Here is a 17,927-nt window from a genome sequence, read left to right as displayed (position 1 = left end):
ACTTTCAGTGTACCGAGTGACTTTAAGTCCTTCAGACCAGAGAGCCTTATCGGTTTCTCTAAAGCCGTTGGGCTCTGGTAACCCCCGGTAGGGCATGACGGGTCCATCAGGAGACCTATATGTATAACTGCCTTGGCAGCCCACTGTTTTGACAATTTAATTCAATTCCATTCCTGGAATATATTCACAAAGAGAACCGTTATGAGTGTGCGCAGTAACTCGTTACCTAAATTAACAACAAGCATCGTAGTCAGGGCCGTTATATAACTATATAAGTATATTTATCAATTTCTTTGCGGTTATTTTTTTTATTACGTTGAGCAGGAGTACGTTATTTATTGTAAAAATTGCTCTTTATTATAAAGCCTCGCGTAAAAATTATCATTTGTTTTATTTTTTCTAATATTCAAAGAGGTATTTTTTTAATAATTCAATTTCTCCTAGGTAATTTTTCGGGAATGCAATGGAGTTAGATTTTATTGTTTCCTGATTTATCTTACATTTAAATATCTCTCAAACAACTATAGGTAACCAAAACTAAATTTAATAGTCAAGTACTGCAAATACAAAAAGAAAACAAAAGCAATAGACTCCAGCATAATATTAATAATATTTAAATACCAATAAATAAATGTATTTAAATTAAGTAAGAGTTTTCCATTACTTACTTATATTATTTTTAGTATTTTTATTCTAGTTTTTCCATTACAACCTTTTTCAATGGCTAAAGATTCATTTTAGTTTAAATACTATCTATATTTTAATTATGATGTGTTGTAGGCTCTTTTTGTGTATCGAAGCCTATTTTGTTCTCAAGAAGATTTTTTTTTAATATTTCACCTTTAGTTTTTATTCTTTGATGTTTGTAACAAGAGATTACAAAAAGTCGAATAATAATTTATATATGTAGTTTTTTAATTCAAGATCTAAACAAACATGTATTTTTGTATGTTTGTTCCTATTCTTTTTGTTTTATTATTTTATATTTTTGTATGCATTGCAAAAACAAGTCGGAAAATAAGGCATATAATAAAAAAATATAAAATACTTGACTAATTTTTCTCTACAAATATGCCTCTGAATTTAACCTGGCTAGTATGAATTATAGGACAATATTTATTAATATTATTAAATCCATGTGATGATGGAAAACGTAAGGTTAGGGTTAAAGAATAAAAGATAAAATAAAAAAAGAAAGAATAAAAATTTTACCAAAACAATTTATTGGCCCGAAAATAAAATAATTTTAGATAGTTTTTTAGGAACAAATCAATAAACAAGTACGGTCGCTAAAATCAGTAAGTATATAAGAGTACGGGACTAAAGCGATTAGAACCAAGGCATGCTTGACGTTTCTTAATTCCAAGCAGCTGAAAACTTACAAAAGCGTACAAACCATATTTTTTGTTCAAAATTTGCCATTTTCAGATAACGAGAGCCGTGTGTTTTGCGGTTCTAGGACTATAGTTCGGTGGTTTACACTCGGTTTTAATTATTAAGAAATCGCTCTTCAGTTAAGAAATCTAATAATTATAAAATATTTAGATTCCATAAAAATGCCTTTTATTAGATAGATACCTTTACTCTAATGAAGTACGTTAAAAAATGCATAAAGAGCTGAAAAATAATAATATTAATTATATTGTACATGTAAATATTTTTTGACGACGTCACTGGTGAAGATTATTTGTGTCGATAGCATCAGTAATGCAATCGAGCAGCGTTGCAATGTTCTTGCCCTTTTCTCTAATATACGTAATCTACATTCATTTAACTTTGAATATTGACTTCTTTATGCAGTACTTTAATATGTTTTATTTAAAAAATGCTTTATATTTTGCTGAAATAAGAGAGATTTGTTGCGATACAATAAAAAAAAGAAATTTAGAATTAGAGTTAAATCAGCTATGATTTATTTTCAAACAAAGTTTCGTCCAAAAAGTCTATAAACTTGACCCAAAACCAGATTTTTTTAAATTCATGGCAAATTTTATTTTTGTTTTAAATTTTGCTTTTTAAGATTAACACTAAGGCATAAGTAGTAACATGAAAATATGTTAAAAAAAGAAAATAAAGTAGAGAAAAAATTAACATGACAAACAATTAAAAAGATACTACCTAATTACAGAAAATTTACTCAAATAACAACGAAAGTACTAAAAAACTTAACAATTAAATATAATAAACAATTAAAAAAACATAAAACAATGAATTTAGCCGCCTGAGAAGTTCTCAAGATCCCCTGGTAGCATGAATAGCCTATGGTAAAAATATAACTATAAAAAACCCCCATAAGAGAGAGCATTTATTTTTCCATTTCGTGTTATGCTTTGTGATTTATAATATAATATATTTATACGTACCTACCCTAGAGGTCGTATTGTGGTTCTAAGTATGACTGCCTACTTTACTCTTAAAATTATCGATCGCCTCGGGTTAAATTTTTTACCACCATGGAAATTAATGTTTGGCATTTCGAGACATACTTTCATAAATCTTAAGCGTTTTGTGCTCGCGCATTTGGAAATGAATTGAATTCAATACGGCCCCGGGGGCCCTCTACCGGTGCAGTTTTGAATGTCTTTAAAATAATATAATATTAGGAACGAGTGTTTCCGAAGTTTGCTTAGGGGTAAGTAACGGGTACCTCATGTAACATAGTTTTTCTTTTTCGGCCCAACCCGTAAAAGCTCATATAACATTAGTTTATGTCGATTCTGTTATTTATTTGTGATGGTTTTTACTTAGGTTTAGGCTGGAAGGCTTATTTTCTTTTAGCTATGCATATTTCATTTTAAGAAATTTATGAGTTTAACAGGAGCATCTAAAAGTGTCATAGGTCTTTCTTTTATGAAAAAAACAAAATTTTCTGCAAAAACATTGAGGAATTTATAAGACATTTTCAAAACTTATAATTTTTTTTTCGGTTAGAAAATTATTAACTCAAAAAAAATCATGTTCTAGTTTAATTTTTATAAAAAATGTATATAAGGAGAAATTATGCTTCCTGTCCAAGTTGGGAGGAAAAGTGACAAAATAGTGAAAAGGGCGCACCCTATGGTCCTCGAGGTTCAAAAATATGCCAGTGCTACAAAGGTGCCTAGGGATATTTTTCTTTAAGTTCTGCAAGTTATAATGTTCAGGAAAGAAGTGTTTTGTTGGAACTTAATTCCACAGACTTGCACATCTCCATAAAAAGGAATTCGGATAGAGCGACGTCCTAGACGTTTGCAGATGCACTCGGTATTCGGAAAAGCATTTACTGTCATGGTATCGATAAAACAGAATAAGGTCTACCAGCTTCAGTCTATAAGCCAAACTGTACAAGGTTCTATTTATCTCTGGATCTTCTATAGACGTCATTCACGAGACGTATGATCTTCTTCTAGATGAAATCAAGCACGTTCAAAGTGTATTTGGATGCAGAGCTTCATATGTGAGAGCAATACATAAGAAATGGACGAATCTGAGCCTAGTAAACGTTAAAAGCTATTGCTTGTGTGTAAGTTTTTAAGATACGTCGATCAGCCACAACCTGGATGGATCGATTCTCGAGAAAGCTTCCAAGCCACGCAATAAGAACTGGTGATATAAGAATATAGTGTGTTTAAGACGCCAGACCCTATCGAATGCCTTTGAAATATCTAGAGCTATTGCACAGAATTGAACATATTGCAACGTTGTTTTCAGTGCAAAATGTAGTTGGTTTTGCAACGACGTTTATTTTCGACCAAACTTTGACGTATTGCGCCTGTAACGCAACTGTTGTAAAACTCTGCTGTTTTTACAACGTATTTTTTTACTATAGATGGTAGCAGTAGTAATTTACCCTTAAAATAAGGACGTGCAGACGTGTATAATTTTTCGAATCAAAAACCCAGTAAGAACAACGTTACCTCATCGTTAGCGAATGGGTATTACATTGCCTGATCGTCTGTGTTAATCATTTTTCGCTGTAGAGGGAGCTTTTTGACATGTTAAGAGTTTTAAGAAGAAGATGAAAAATAAAGGTAGAGAGAATAAGAGGAAAAAAATATTCAATTCAACATAACCTACTACTTAATCTATATTTTTATTTTTATAATTCATTTTTTGCTTGGAATTATTGGGATTTATTATTTTCGTTTTGCTTTAAACAATGAAGATATATAAAGACTTTAAATATTGTGCAACTTACTACAGGGGCAAAAAAAAACTTGCAATGGAAGCAAAAATGCCTATAGTTCAGTTCAGAGATCTATTAGAATCTTTGATGTGCCGCAAATAGTCCGTGTGCCGGCATTGCTTGTATTGTCACATGACATGCATGTTTAAATCGCAAAATTTTACGACTAGCTTACCTGAAGTTGATATGGATTATGTAGAATCAATGGAAGTGGCGGAAGATAGCAGTGAAAAGGTTTGTATGAAATTTTACGTATTTAAAGTTTAAAATACTGGGTTAACTGTCTGTAAATGGTTTCCTTCATGATTTCTATATCCTACTTTATAGCCTTTTTTTACACAAAAGACTAACCAGTTTAAAAACAATGGTAAGTTTTAGAAAGTTTAATTTTTTAGGATTTATATAGCAGCAACAGCAATGAGAACTTAGAATGTAATGTTAACATTACATTCTGAGTTTATATTTTTCGAAGAGCTTATGAATTTTTTTGTAAAAGTTAAAGTTTTTTTTTATTAAAATTTGTAAAAAAACGTGCTGCATACGCGCAACAAACTGCAAACAATATTTGAAATATTAAAATTTTAGGATAGGTCCATCCGTTCTTCCTCTTGCTTCGGGCCAACCAGGGACAACGACTGCGGGTTTCCAATAAAAAAAATTACTTATTTTTTTTTTTCAAAAACCGGTATAAATTCAGGGAGCGCGTGTTATTTAGGGCTAAAATAACATGTTTTCACAGTAAACTATGTGCCGTTTATAAATTAAGTGCTTCTAAATCTTTTAAAATGGGTATTTTACCCGTATAATTCATTATATTAAACTACGTACAAAACAAATATTAATGGGGACTGTGGAAAAAATGGATTAACAAGGTTGTATTTTTGGAGTAATTAATTTTTCTGTCGTTAAGGCGTCCATTCGTCCAAAAATCAGTAACTCTAGAAACGTTGCAAAAGCGTTAAGAAAATTAACGGGTAGTCACTACGTAACGTAACGTAACATAACCAAAAAAATCTCTTTAAAATTTTAAATTGGTGTAAGACGTGGTTAGGACAACGTAACACTGCAACGTTGCGTTGCAATTTGCAACGTTGTCGCACCTAATTTAAAAAATTGCTAATTGGGTACTTGTTACATTCCCCCTGTAATTCACTTATAGCGCCATGTTGAATTGCCACGTCAAACAGTGGGAGGAGTGATTTGCTTGCACGAACTTAACAAATATACCTGGCCTGCCAACTTAATGAAAAGTAAATAACCACTACTTGGAGGCCGCCATTTTGCGTGATTGTGTCTTTTCGATGTTGGTCACTCTGACAAATTTCAGTTGTGCCAATTGTAGGGGAACAGAACAATTAAAGTTTTTGAGAGGTTATGTTTACAAATACAAAATAGAAAGTTACATTTATTTAAGAATTTAAGAGAGTTGCCTTAGATCTGTGATTTTACTTGTACTTCTTTAAGAAATTCGTTAAAATTTATGAAAGAAAGAAATTCTCACCTAAAATGAGACAAAGTTCCGATTAACTTGAGATCGATGCATGCACTTCAAAATATTTTTTGTCTACCCTCTCTAAGATAGTTTGAAAAAAGCAGAATTTTGTCCTTTTTACATCATAATGGCATTTTGTCTGCAAATCAGTTTGGATTTCAAGCCGGTAAAGAGACTAATGATGCTGTTTTTAGCTTTTTGGAGAGCTAAAAACAGCATCATTAGTCCCTTATGTGTCTATGTGTCCTTGAATTCTGGAGAGTCATCGGCAGCAGTGTTTTGTGATCTATCCAAAGCATTTGACTGTGTGGATCATGGAATACTGTTATCTAAGCTCGATAAATATGGTTTTAGGGGCGTAGCGTTGCGATGGCTTGAGTCCTATCTATCAAATCGTACTCAGAAGGTTACAGTGTCTGGGCGTTTGTCTGCTTCTAGATCCCTAAAATGCGGCGTTCCCCAGGGTTCAGTGTTGAGACCACTGTTATTTTTACTGTATGTGGATGACTTGAGTTCATTGAAACTGCAGGGCAAGGTAGTTCAGTTTGCTGATGATACCACCATACTATGGACCCATAAAAATTCTGATTATATTAAGACTTGTATCCTTAAAGACCTTCAGATTTTATCAGAGTGGTGTGCTTCCAACAGGCTCGTGTTTATGTCAGAAAGACGTCTATTATGGGGTTTAAGTGCGATGTTCAGGGTCTGATGTTTGACGAAAATTCCCTCTTGCAGAATAAAGAGTGCTGCAAGTTCCTAGGAATTACCATTGATGGTCGCCTTCGGTTTGAAGATCATGTTTTATATTTAGCTGGGAAATTATCTTCTGGATGTTTTGCAGTAAGAATGGCAAAACAAGAGCTGGGAGGGGTGGTTGCACGTTCAGTGTACTTTTCACTTATTGAATCTCATATTCGGTATTGCTTGCCTTTTTGGGGTTTAACCAATAAGGGACTACTTAACATTGTCTTTGTTATTCAAAAAAAGCAGATTAGATACCTGTGTTCTGCTAAGTTAAGAGATTCTTGCAAACCCCTTTTCATTTCTGAAAAAAAAACTCTTTTTTCACTCTTTATCTTAGAAACAGCTGCTCTTATTCACAAAATTCCCAAACTACCCTCTGACACTGGCCATTTGACTCGTCGTGTAAATGATGTTCCCCTACCTATTTCTACATCTTCCCTTACCAAAAACTCACTAATTTACATAAGTAAAAAAAATTACAATCATGTTCCTCTATGTGTTAGATATATATCGGATGTTAAGAAATTTGAAAGAGAATTAAAGACGCTTTTATTGGCTAAGGCATATTATAACCTGGATGACTTTTTTAATGATAGGTTTTAACCTTGGACATGTTGGAAAGTTTTTTTTTTCTCTAGTTTTGTCAACAAGTTTACCTGTATTTAGTAATTGATTGTTTTATTTAGTTATCTTTAATTCAAGTATGTTCAAAAAGTTTTGTCTTCTTGTGTTTAATTTTGTTCTTTGTTTTGTCAATTTTTGAAATTGTTTTTTTGTTTTGTTTTTTTAGCTTGTAGGATGCTTGTACATAAGATTATTCTTACGTAATATAGCACATTTTCTTTCTTTCTTTCTTTCTATTAGTTTTATTATTCTAATAATCTTGAATCTTATAAATCTAAACTTAAACTTAAATCTTATAAATCCTAATAGCATGAAAATGATAATCTTCATTTAAATTTTTGCTTGTATTTACTTAACAAATTCAGTTAAAACACTTTATTTTCTTTCTATTTTTACTATTATGACTTTTACTTTCCTTCTATCTACAGTGTTTCCACATTAATACGTACAACCATCTATAAAAATCAAAATATAGCTGTTTTTATGAGGGTTTGTAATTAGCAAGGGATTATATAGTAAAAATAAACAACTCTATTATTCTATCATAAACACAGATGGACAAGTTACAATAATCCGGTTTTGAGAAACAGTGAAACAAATACGTTTAAATAAGGAGGAAGCTATATCGCCTGTTGCAGATGATATACCCAAGCGTCGTTTACATATCGCTAAAAACTAGGCAATCCACTATACTCACACGTCAAACGTCAACGTCGTCAACTTCATTACCGTTATTTAATATATTTTTGTTGGCAACACGAAATATGTTCAGAGTGACCAACATCAAAAGGACACAACCACTATAAAAATGGCGGCCACCAGGCATTGGTCATTTTTGGGTATGGTGGCCATATGTATTAGCAATCCAGGTATATTTATTAAGTTCGTGTTTGCTTGTTATTCGATTGTCGATCACATGATATGTTAACTTCGCAAGGAGCGCGGCATTTCAAGTCAATCAAAAAATTGTTAGTTATGTTTATTTAGCAATAAATATAATATAACTGTTATAGTACGAAACTAAGAAGAAAATATTCTCAGAAATTATCAATATTTAAGTAAACAAACCATTTCTTAATAATGAATAAATAGGTCATAATTACATTACAGAGTTGTAAGTTAAGGCAAAACGAAAAACATAATAGTGTCATCTAGCGCGTTAACAGTTGCATACAGTGGAGTAACTTAGAAAATAATGAAAATGCATTAAAATATTGTTATATTAAACAGTGATTCCTAAAAATTAAAAAAAAATTAGGTGGCATGGGATATACAGAGCGTTTCATATATATTGAATACATTTTATAGAGTTTCCCAAAAAAAATAAAAAGCTTTAAAGAAAATTATACTGGGTTTCCAATAAAACTAGAGTCTTGCTATGCACTCAAAATGCCATTTACATTAAAATAAAACAGACTCTAACTATAAAAGCCATTTTATTTACATCTCGGCAAAATGCCTCTTACTTAAAATAATACTAAAATATTTAACCCTTACTAAACTATTCAAATTCAAGCCCTGGTAAGTACGATTTTTATAATTGTTCAGAATCTTTCTGTTTTTGTTTACGAATGAAAAAAATATTTGGCTAAATTTAGAAAATTCAAAAATAATGCGAAAATATTTTTCAATATTCTAGTAAACAATAGTCTGTTGAATTTCGGCGGCATATCGTCACCCCAATATTACAAGGTTGTATGTAACATTTTCCGGGAAATTTGGTTTGTAATATCACAAGTTCCATGTGGTGAGCCCTACACTATAATTTTGGAAATAAATTTAAAGCTCACATAGAACTCTGGTAATATAAGGAAAACAAAAACTATGTACATACTAACATAGAACCCTGCAAATGTAGGGTTATGTTGCTTTGTTTATAATTCATTTTAAAACGTTTATCGGAGCAGAGCAAGTGTTTGTTGAGAAGTTTATTTAAAAATATGGCATTAAATGAGACTGATATTAGTGATGGCTACGGTTATGATTCTGACCAAGACAAGGAATATACATTACCTGAAAAATCAAAAAAGAAAGAAGAATGCAGGTAAGATTTTTAAAATTTTTATTTTAGCTATTTAAGCTTAGGTTTTTAAATTTTTAATCTACTTTTTTTACTTTTTCACTTTTTATTGACTTTAGAATTAAAATTCGTGGTCGTTATATTAACATTCCAACCCGATCCAGTAGCAGTGAAAGCGAATGTGAAGAGTCAGACTTAGAAAGCCATTTAACTAGATATATAAGTTATCATATTACTTTTTGTTTCTTAACTTATTGTTATGTTATATGAATATTACTTTAACCATTTTAAATTTTCTGTATAGTCAAGGAAAACGCAATAATGTAGATTTATGTTTTGTTTTAGAAACAATCCTGGCTGCTCTACCAGCTCGTATAAGGCTTCTAATTCTGCAATGCAATTTAAAGTAAACAGCAAATTTGAGATTAAAAAATCTTCTCATCCGTCTTCTGTTCAGCTGCAAACAAATTTTAATAGGTAAAAAATTGTTATTGTTTTATTTAGTTTTAAAACGATTTTTTTACAAGATATTAGCAAATTTTAAATTATTTCCAACAAAGTTTTAAATTCTTGTTTTAGAAATGTTCCCGGTTGTTCCACTACGTTAACGCTAAACACCTCAAAACAAAAAGCGCCCTCAGTAGAAGATGATAATATTGAAGACCCTGAAACAAAATATTATAATTCTCATAACGCAGCAACCTCACATGATACTACGGATTCTAAAAAAGATAATTCGATAAATGAGACTAACAAAAAGTTAACACGCAAAAGACAAAAAAATACATCCGAATGGGCATGCAATATAAGAAAAACTAAATTTGATCGGGACCTTGAATATATTTCTTCGTCGTTCCCGCCAGGGAGATTAAAAACAAAAAAGATTGTTAACAAAAATGCTTATTTAAATGCTCTCGAATAATAAGCGATGAACAACGAAAGGAGATTTTTAAAAATTATTATCTGCTTTCAGCTGTTGAAAAAAAGAACTATATTTTAAACACTACTAAAGTTGATAGTCCCTGGCGGAGAAGGAAAGGAAAAAAGCTTGAAAATTCAAGAAAAAAGAGAACCTTTAGATTTTATTTTGAGTTAAATGGTCAACTAATTCAAGTTTGCAAAGACTTTTATACAGGAACTTTATGTATAAGTCAGAAACCAATTTATACAGCTCACAAAAATAAAACGGTGACTAACACATTGACTAAAAGTATACAGGGAAAACATCAGAAAAGGGTAACGTTACCTGAAGCTATAGATTTTGTTAAAGAGCACATAAACTTGGTTGCTCGTGTGGAATCACATTATTGTCGCAAGAACAGTAACAAAAAATATGGCAAAAGTGGATTAAGCTTATATGAACTTTATGTGAATTTGGCAAAAGAACCCGAAAAAGCTCCAGTTTCATTTTCTGTTTATAGGAAAACATTCTGCAATAATTTTAACATTGCTTTTCATAAGCCACGCAAAGACAGATGTGATACGTGCGAGGAAATAAAACTAAAAAAAATAGAAAATAAGATGGATGACATTTTGGAAAAAAAATATGCTGATCATTTAAATGAAAAAGAGTACATGAGAAACGAAAAACAAAAAGACAAGGATAGTGAAATCCCAATACTGTGCTTTGATCTAGAAAACGTTTTAACATGCCCAAAAGCTGACATAAAAAACTTTTTTTATAAAAGTAAACTAAATGTTTACAATATGACTGGACACCTCTCCATAGGCAAAAAAGTATACTGTGGTGTGTGGAGTGAAGCTTTACATGGAAGAAAGGGAAATTACATTGCAAGTGCGGTTTACAAAATACTTGATAAAGTTATGTAGGACAATCCAGAATCTACAGAAATTATTTTGTGGAGCGACAACTGCGTTCCGCAAAATAGAAATAGTCTCATGAGTTATGGCCTTAGTCACCTAATTCAAAAACACAACAACCTATCAAAAATCACAATGAAATTTTCTGTTCCTGGTCATGCTTGTATCCAAGAAGTAGATGCAATCCACAGCTCAATCGAAAGGTAATTAAATAAGGTAGAATACTATTCTCCTTTATCTCTTTTACGATACCTTTTAAAAGTAAACCTCCATAATCCATATACAATTATCCAAATGAAACAAGAAGATCTTATAGACTTTCGGTCTTTTTAAGCCAACTCTACTACAATGCTGTGCCATTTTCAAAAGTAGTTTCTTTGCAGTTTTCTAGATCGTTTTTCGAACTCAAGTATAAAGATAGTATATAGATACTTTAACCACACGTCAAACGTCACAGAAAAATTTAAATCTCTAAATTTACATCAAAGAAAATTGAGAAAGCGGCATGTTACAGCTGAAACAGAACAACTAATTATTCCACTGGAATCAAAAAGATGAATATATAAAGCTATTCTTCTTGCATCAAGTAAAGTAGAGGCAATAAAGTCTATGTATAAATGGATTCCCGAGATGGACAGGCAATACTATGAAAGTATTTTTAGCCGTAAATAAAAGTTATATGCTTTGCTGTGTATGTTAAATTAAATACTAGTTTTGTGTTACAAAATTCTATGTTACATTTGGAAAAAAGAAAATTTATTTTTGATATAACGGAATCCTATGTTTTTTTTCAATAAATTATTTTTTGAAGAAAATGTTTTTTTTGGAATTTTATATCAAAATAATTTATAAAAATAAATAAAAGTACAGACAGTAAAAACTGTCCATTTAATTTTCTTGTTTAATAAAAAAGAAAAGTACTTAATCGTTTGATTTTCTTTTCATTTAATTTTCTTGTTTAATAAAAAAGAAAAGTACTTAATCGTTTGCGTTTTAGTCCATTTTTTCAAATCGATTTTTCTTAAATTATCATAATTGTTACATACAACTTGTAGTATTGGGGTGACGATATGTCACTTTTAGCGCCATCTGGGTTGTCACGACAAGCAGTGGGAGAATCTCAGATATCGTATAAACATCACGTGACCGTAGGTTCATTATACTAATAATGGGTGATTCAAATTGAGCTTCCACATTAAAAATATTAAAAAAAAAGAAGAAATTGAAAATTATAGAAAAATATTTATTTTCCCCTTGAAGGTAGTTAATTACAATTACGTATGAAAGATGACATCATGTAAATGACTGCCGCGGCTCATGTGGCATGACGTAATCCGTTTGGAGAAATTTTCGACTACTCTGTGGCACAAATCAGGACCTATGTTGGTAATTTCGCGTCTAATCTCTTGTTTCAGCTCCGCAATGGTGTTCGGGTTATTCTTGTAGACTTTGCTCTTAAGATACCCCCATAGAAAATAATCTAAGGGAGTTAAATCACAGGATCGCGGCGGCCAATTGATATCACCGTTACGTGAAATAACGCGACCTGGAAACTGGCCGCGCAGTACTTGGATCGTTTCTCCTGATGTGTGACAGGTGGCACCGTCCTGTTGAAACCAGAGATCTTCGATGTCCATATCTTCCAACTGTTCCCAGAAAAATTCTGTTATGATGTTCCGATAGCGAACGCCATTAACCGTAACAGCGTTCTCCGTATGATCCTCGAAGAAAAATGGACCAATTACGCCTCCGGACCAAAAGGCACACCAAACAGTCACCTTTTGAGGATGCATTTTCACTTCAACAATCTGTCTTGGATTTTCTAATCCCCAAATACGGCAATTGTGAGTATTTACGAAGCCCCCAAGGTGAAAATGTTCCTCATCGCTAAAGATTATTTTCATTGGAAAATTTGCCCCTTGTTCTCTTATCCATTCGGCAAATACACGGCGCTGTTGATGGTCCCTAGGCTTCAATTCCTGCGTTATTTGGACTCTGTATGGGTGTAACTGCAAATCTTTTGTTAAAATCCGCTGTGTAGTGGAATATGTAGGGTCCAGTTGCTGCGATCGATGACGAATCGATGTTCTTGGATTTTCGTTCACACTTTCGGCAACAATAGCAATATTGTGTTCCGACCGACCTCTACGAGCATGCCTAGGAGTTTTGATGTTAGCGACGGATCCAATTTGCTCGAATTTTTGTACCAAATTCCAAATTGTCTTCTCACAAGGCCGATTTTGTGCGCCAAAAAATTCACGTAAAGCACGAAATGTATTTTTCCTTGATCGGCCGTTTTCATAAAAGGCTTGGATAATTTTAACACGTTGTTCGGTCGTATATTGCTCCATGACTGTTTTGTTTATATTTTGACGTTAGAAATGTCACGTTGCCGTTGACAAATTCAGTAGCGTTTCAAAAAAAAAAAATTGTAATCTGGAAACTCAATTTGAATCACCCTTTATTACAACTTGTAATATTAGGGTGACGATATGTCACTTTTAGCGCCATCTGGGTTGTCACAACAAGCAGTGGGAGAATCTTAGATATCATATAAACATCACGTGACCGTTGGTTCATTATAATAATTATAATAATTAAAATAAAAAATTTAATTTATTGCTTGCTAAATTCCAAGGAATGTGATTAACCAATACCAATAAAAATATAATATGAGGAAAACAAAAAGCCATGTCTGTAGATATTGCTTAAGCCTGTGTGCAAACATAAAAATATAGACTACAGACTCATACAAAACATACTACAAACTAAATCAAAAAAACCAACAATTAAATAATTAACTTTAATATTATTTTTTTAATGCTATTTGTTTCTAGACAACGCACAGTATATGGGTCTCGTATTCAAAATTTACTGATGGTATAAAATTATTCTTTTATGAATAGTTTGCGCAAATTTTTTGGCAAATTAAACAATATTTATATATATTTTTTTATGCTATTTTATTAAAGTAAAGTATAGATATAGAAAGAAATGGTTTGAAAAAATCACAAAACAATTTGTCACAAAATATGTATTAAAATAACAAAAATTCTTAATAATCTATTCTCCATCTAAAGTTTCTTTACAAGTAGCATTTGGTACATACCACATTTTCCTTTGCACCCCTTGCGCGTCTACCTACCTCCCTCTGGTCAACTACACAAGGAGGGTTTTTTTTAATTTTCGCGGCATATATCACTTTTAGCAACTTTCTTTGATTACTATTTTAAACATTATTTGTTATATTATTGTCGATCCTGTGCCATATGTCAACTACACAAAAGGCGTGGCTTCATTAGAAAATAAAGAAAAAAATGCACATAATAAACATTCTTCAGAAATTTACAATATCTCCGGAAACAAACCACTTTTAACCACCAGTAATTTTAGCGGCCATCTTGGATTATCATGTCAAACAGTGACGTTAGGTTTCATGAGACCACCACGTGACCATTTGTTTAGTATGAAATTATCGATTACGTGGCATAATATGTGAACTAGTCGTCTTCTTTTCCTTGTTAAGTGTTTAATTAAAAAATTCAAGAAAATCCATTATTCAAAGACAATACTTGCCTTCCCAAAGAAAAACAGATGACAAATGATACTATAACCAGCTATGGGCCATTAAACGCCCCTTATGGCGTAATTCGTTTCTCCTGGTAGACAATTAAGTACCATTAAACGTGGTACTGTACCATCAATTGATACGTGATGCCGTCATTTTCGCATCATTTCAGTTGCCCATGATAGAAAATTCCAGTTTTTCTTGAGGACATTTTTAAACGGTTGTGAAATAATGGTGTAGATGGCAGATAAATAAATGTCTGTACTTTGTGTTTCGCTGCTGACTGTGCTAAAGTGTTTTTCTCAGGTTTTAATTTGTTCAACAAGTATAGGGTGAATTATAGAAATTAAAAAAAAATAGCTGCCAAAGTGGAAATTATGGTTTTTAAGGTAAAAACTTACCCGCCCAGAGGTGAACTGCGGTAGCAGTTGTCAAAGTACTTTTCGAGTCCGGTAGCGGTACTTTGCGGTTCTGCAAAAGCCAGAGGGCGTAATTTTTGCTAATTTGCGGCCGCCAGAAATACATCGTTACTGTGAAATATACGGTACTTACGTACTAAAGTTTCCAGCCCTTCGGGGCTCTTATTACAAAAAAAAGCAAGTTTTTTGTTATATTTTCTTAAGTTAAAACAACAGTTTTCTTAATGACATCCATTTGTGCGATACGTAATAATTACGCAGCTGTTACGTTACCGGTGTTACGCAGTTCGTCACCCGTCCTTATGGTCGTTCCGTGAGCACCATGGTAAATAATTTTCTTCGGTGGAGCTGGTAGCCTGCTGTTAATGGTACCACCACATTATCAGCCGATCTTTATAGTAGTTTATTACGGGAGCAACGAGAAGCCGTAATTAACCGTTTAATGCAGAAAGAGTAACGATATTCAAGGTCTATTTGTGCATGTGGTGGTCGATTGAAAATTTACCATGTGGTTTGAATTTTAAGGGTGGAACGGAAAAAATTATACGGGAGAATTTTAGAGATTATTATTAGTTTATAATAATGGTCTTAAGATTTTGTATTTGTGAATTACTGTGAATATGCGCTCATTTCGTTAACGTCTTAAAATTGTAATTAATTTTTTTGAATTACTTCCCATTATCATGTTTTTCATTTATTACTTTTTTTCTTAAACACACTTGATCAAATATTATTTTATATGAAAAAATTTTAAATCGTAGCCAAAAACACTATTTCTTTTGAACGGCTACTTATAAAATTGCCTCAATAGGGCTAGCTTAGGATATTACTTACAGTTAAAAAATCGTTACTTCCAAACCTTAAAATCGATAAAGGTGGTTAAGATCACCAGGGTGTGTTAATAAAATTCTGTATACATATAACATATTACATTTATTAAACAAAAAAATGATGCAAATCAAAAATCTAAACATTGAAACATACTCGGTAAGCTGTAATAGAAATATATAAAGAAATATATAAATATATAAAGAAATATACTACCACATAAATTTAAAACTTGATATAAAATTAAATTGAGTTTAAAAAAAATGTGAATTTTATCGTTATATAATTAATAAAAAATATATTTCACAGAGTTCACAATCAAATTTTATACCCGTTGAATCCTCATGGTACGATGTTGTAATAACTCTAAATTCTTATAAGTAAGTACTAGGTACTCCGCAATTTGAGTAACTGGTAAAGACAAACTTACAGTAAATTATGATGCCATTAATGTTGAGTCAGTCAAACTCCATCGTTGGTGATGCTCCTGACGTCCTTTACATGGACGTGTGGAATGGTGTTACAGGTTTAATCTCCAACAGATATATTAACTGATTTATTTATTTTTTTTTGCCAAGATAAAGTAAATCTCAACCATAGTTTCATAAAATAATTTATTTAAAAATCATACATATATATACATACTACACAGATATGATACACCGTTAAGATGGTCCCTCCTAACATACCCGATTTGAAACGCAAGGAAAACCATTATTGGATGAGGAAAGTAAATAATAATATGGGATATTGTTTCATTGTTTTGTTGATTGAATAGAATTAGGAACTGCCATTGATTTTACCTTGCAGGTCAATTTGGCCTAGTTTAGATTTTAATGAATACTGAGCACATATTAACTATTTGTTTATTTTGTTCAAATCATAAGGATCAATAGTGATAAGAATGTTAATGTCAATCTGGTCTGTCAGTTTTTTTTTTTGTAAATTATTGTTGCTAAACCATGGCCTCAAGTTATAGATTGCTCCATAGTTGCAAATTACTTAAACCAATGTTGGTACCAGATAGTACCCAGTAGTTAAACCCAGCATGTCAACACCTAGGTACTTGACAGATAAATGCATTCCTTAAAATCTGGGGGAAACTGACAATCCTATTATTAATAGATTCATTCTTTATCTGGTTCTAGAGTATGACAGATAGTTTCGCTTAATGCGGATGTGAAAAGGTAGACCCTATCTTAGCCTAATTTTTTTTGTAGTTACTAGTATGTGCTAGGATAGCTTAATTGCTGATTTTCTAAGTAGACCTAAGAGTTTATAGGGCTCCTTGTTTTTGTTGTGTTAAATAAACCCCAGAAAAGGCCACATTCCATCTTCGGCCTTCCTGTACCTTCTGCTTATCCTCTGCTTCTGCTTTTGCTGAATTTTTATTGTTACTGCTTCCACCTCACTTGCTACTCCACGTGTTACGACATCAAGTCGCTTGGATCATCACCTCCGGAACCTGCATTCCTTCCAATCGGCTACACCTAATACCGATTGCCTTCCACTACCTGCTAGACATTCTGGGAGCATCCTAACTGGTCGATCTGCTGCTGCCTCTTTTGACCTAAACGTATAGCTGCCAACAAAGGAGCCCCATTCAGATCAGGTGGGCCCTGCTACCAGTCGGAGAGACTCAGAATTTCAGGTAGCCCCTTTTCTTTTTGGCTTGGTTTCTTCAGGTATTGATTTATCGGCTCGTCGCAATTTACGGATAATTTTTTTTTTTTTTGGAATTAATATGTAGAAATGATCACAGATTTTAAATTCAATTTAGCAAAATTGTTTATATAGCCACCATCACTGATTTGATTTGAAATTGGGAACTGAGTATATACGTATATGCGAGGTATTATCAGATGTACAATTGAATAAGTATTAAGTGCTAAATTTTACTTTATTTTCTTTCTCATAATTTTAAATTTCATAATTACAACTTAAGTATTAGAGCATTACTGTCTTTGTATTTATTTTTTTTGAATTGAGGTTATAGATTAAATTAGTTGTCAATTATGACATTGATTTGTCTTTCAATACTAAAGCTGGGTTTAACGATATAAAGCTGCGTTTTCCTTGCGTGCCCTAATAAAGGCTAATAATCATAACCCTGGAACCCACATTTAGGCATTGTGCGAGAAACAGTGCAATAACATGGACACTACTCAAGACACACTTGCTCCACAAAGGAACACGCTATGCTGGATTAGTTACACTAATCCATACCCTTCCGAGATGATCCT

General features: G+C 32.3%; 1 long non-coding RNA gene across 1 annotated transcript in view; it reads right to left on the bottom strand.

The window, feature by feature from the left end:
* The window catches only part of LOC126742140 (uncharacterized), a 55,969-nt gene extending 40,739 nt beyond the window's left edge, over positions 1-15,230 (bottom strand). The window contains exons 1-2 of the long non-coding RNA XR_007662494.1: positions 14,990-15,230; positions 14,839-14,908 (exon numbers count right to left, since the gene is read on the bottom strand). This is a non-coding gene — a long non-coding RNA (uncharacterized LOC126742140). The remainder of the gene's footprint in view (positions 1-14,838; positions 14,909-14,989) is intronic.
* Between the last annotated feature and the right edge of the window lie 2,697 nt (positions 15,231-17,927).

Source organism: Anthonomus grandis, chromosome 1 (assembly GCF_022605725.1).
Source record: "Anthonomus grandis grandis chromosome 1, icAntGran1.3, whole genome shotgun sequence".
NCBI lineage: Eukaryota > Metazoa > Arthropoda > Insecta > Coleoptera > Curculionidae > Anthonomus > Anthonomus grandis.
Note: the sequence above shows the minus strand (reverse complement) of the source record. Positions and strands in the feature narration are given on the sequence as shown.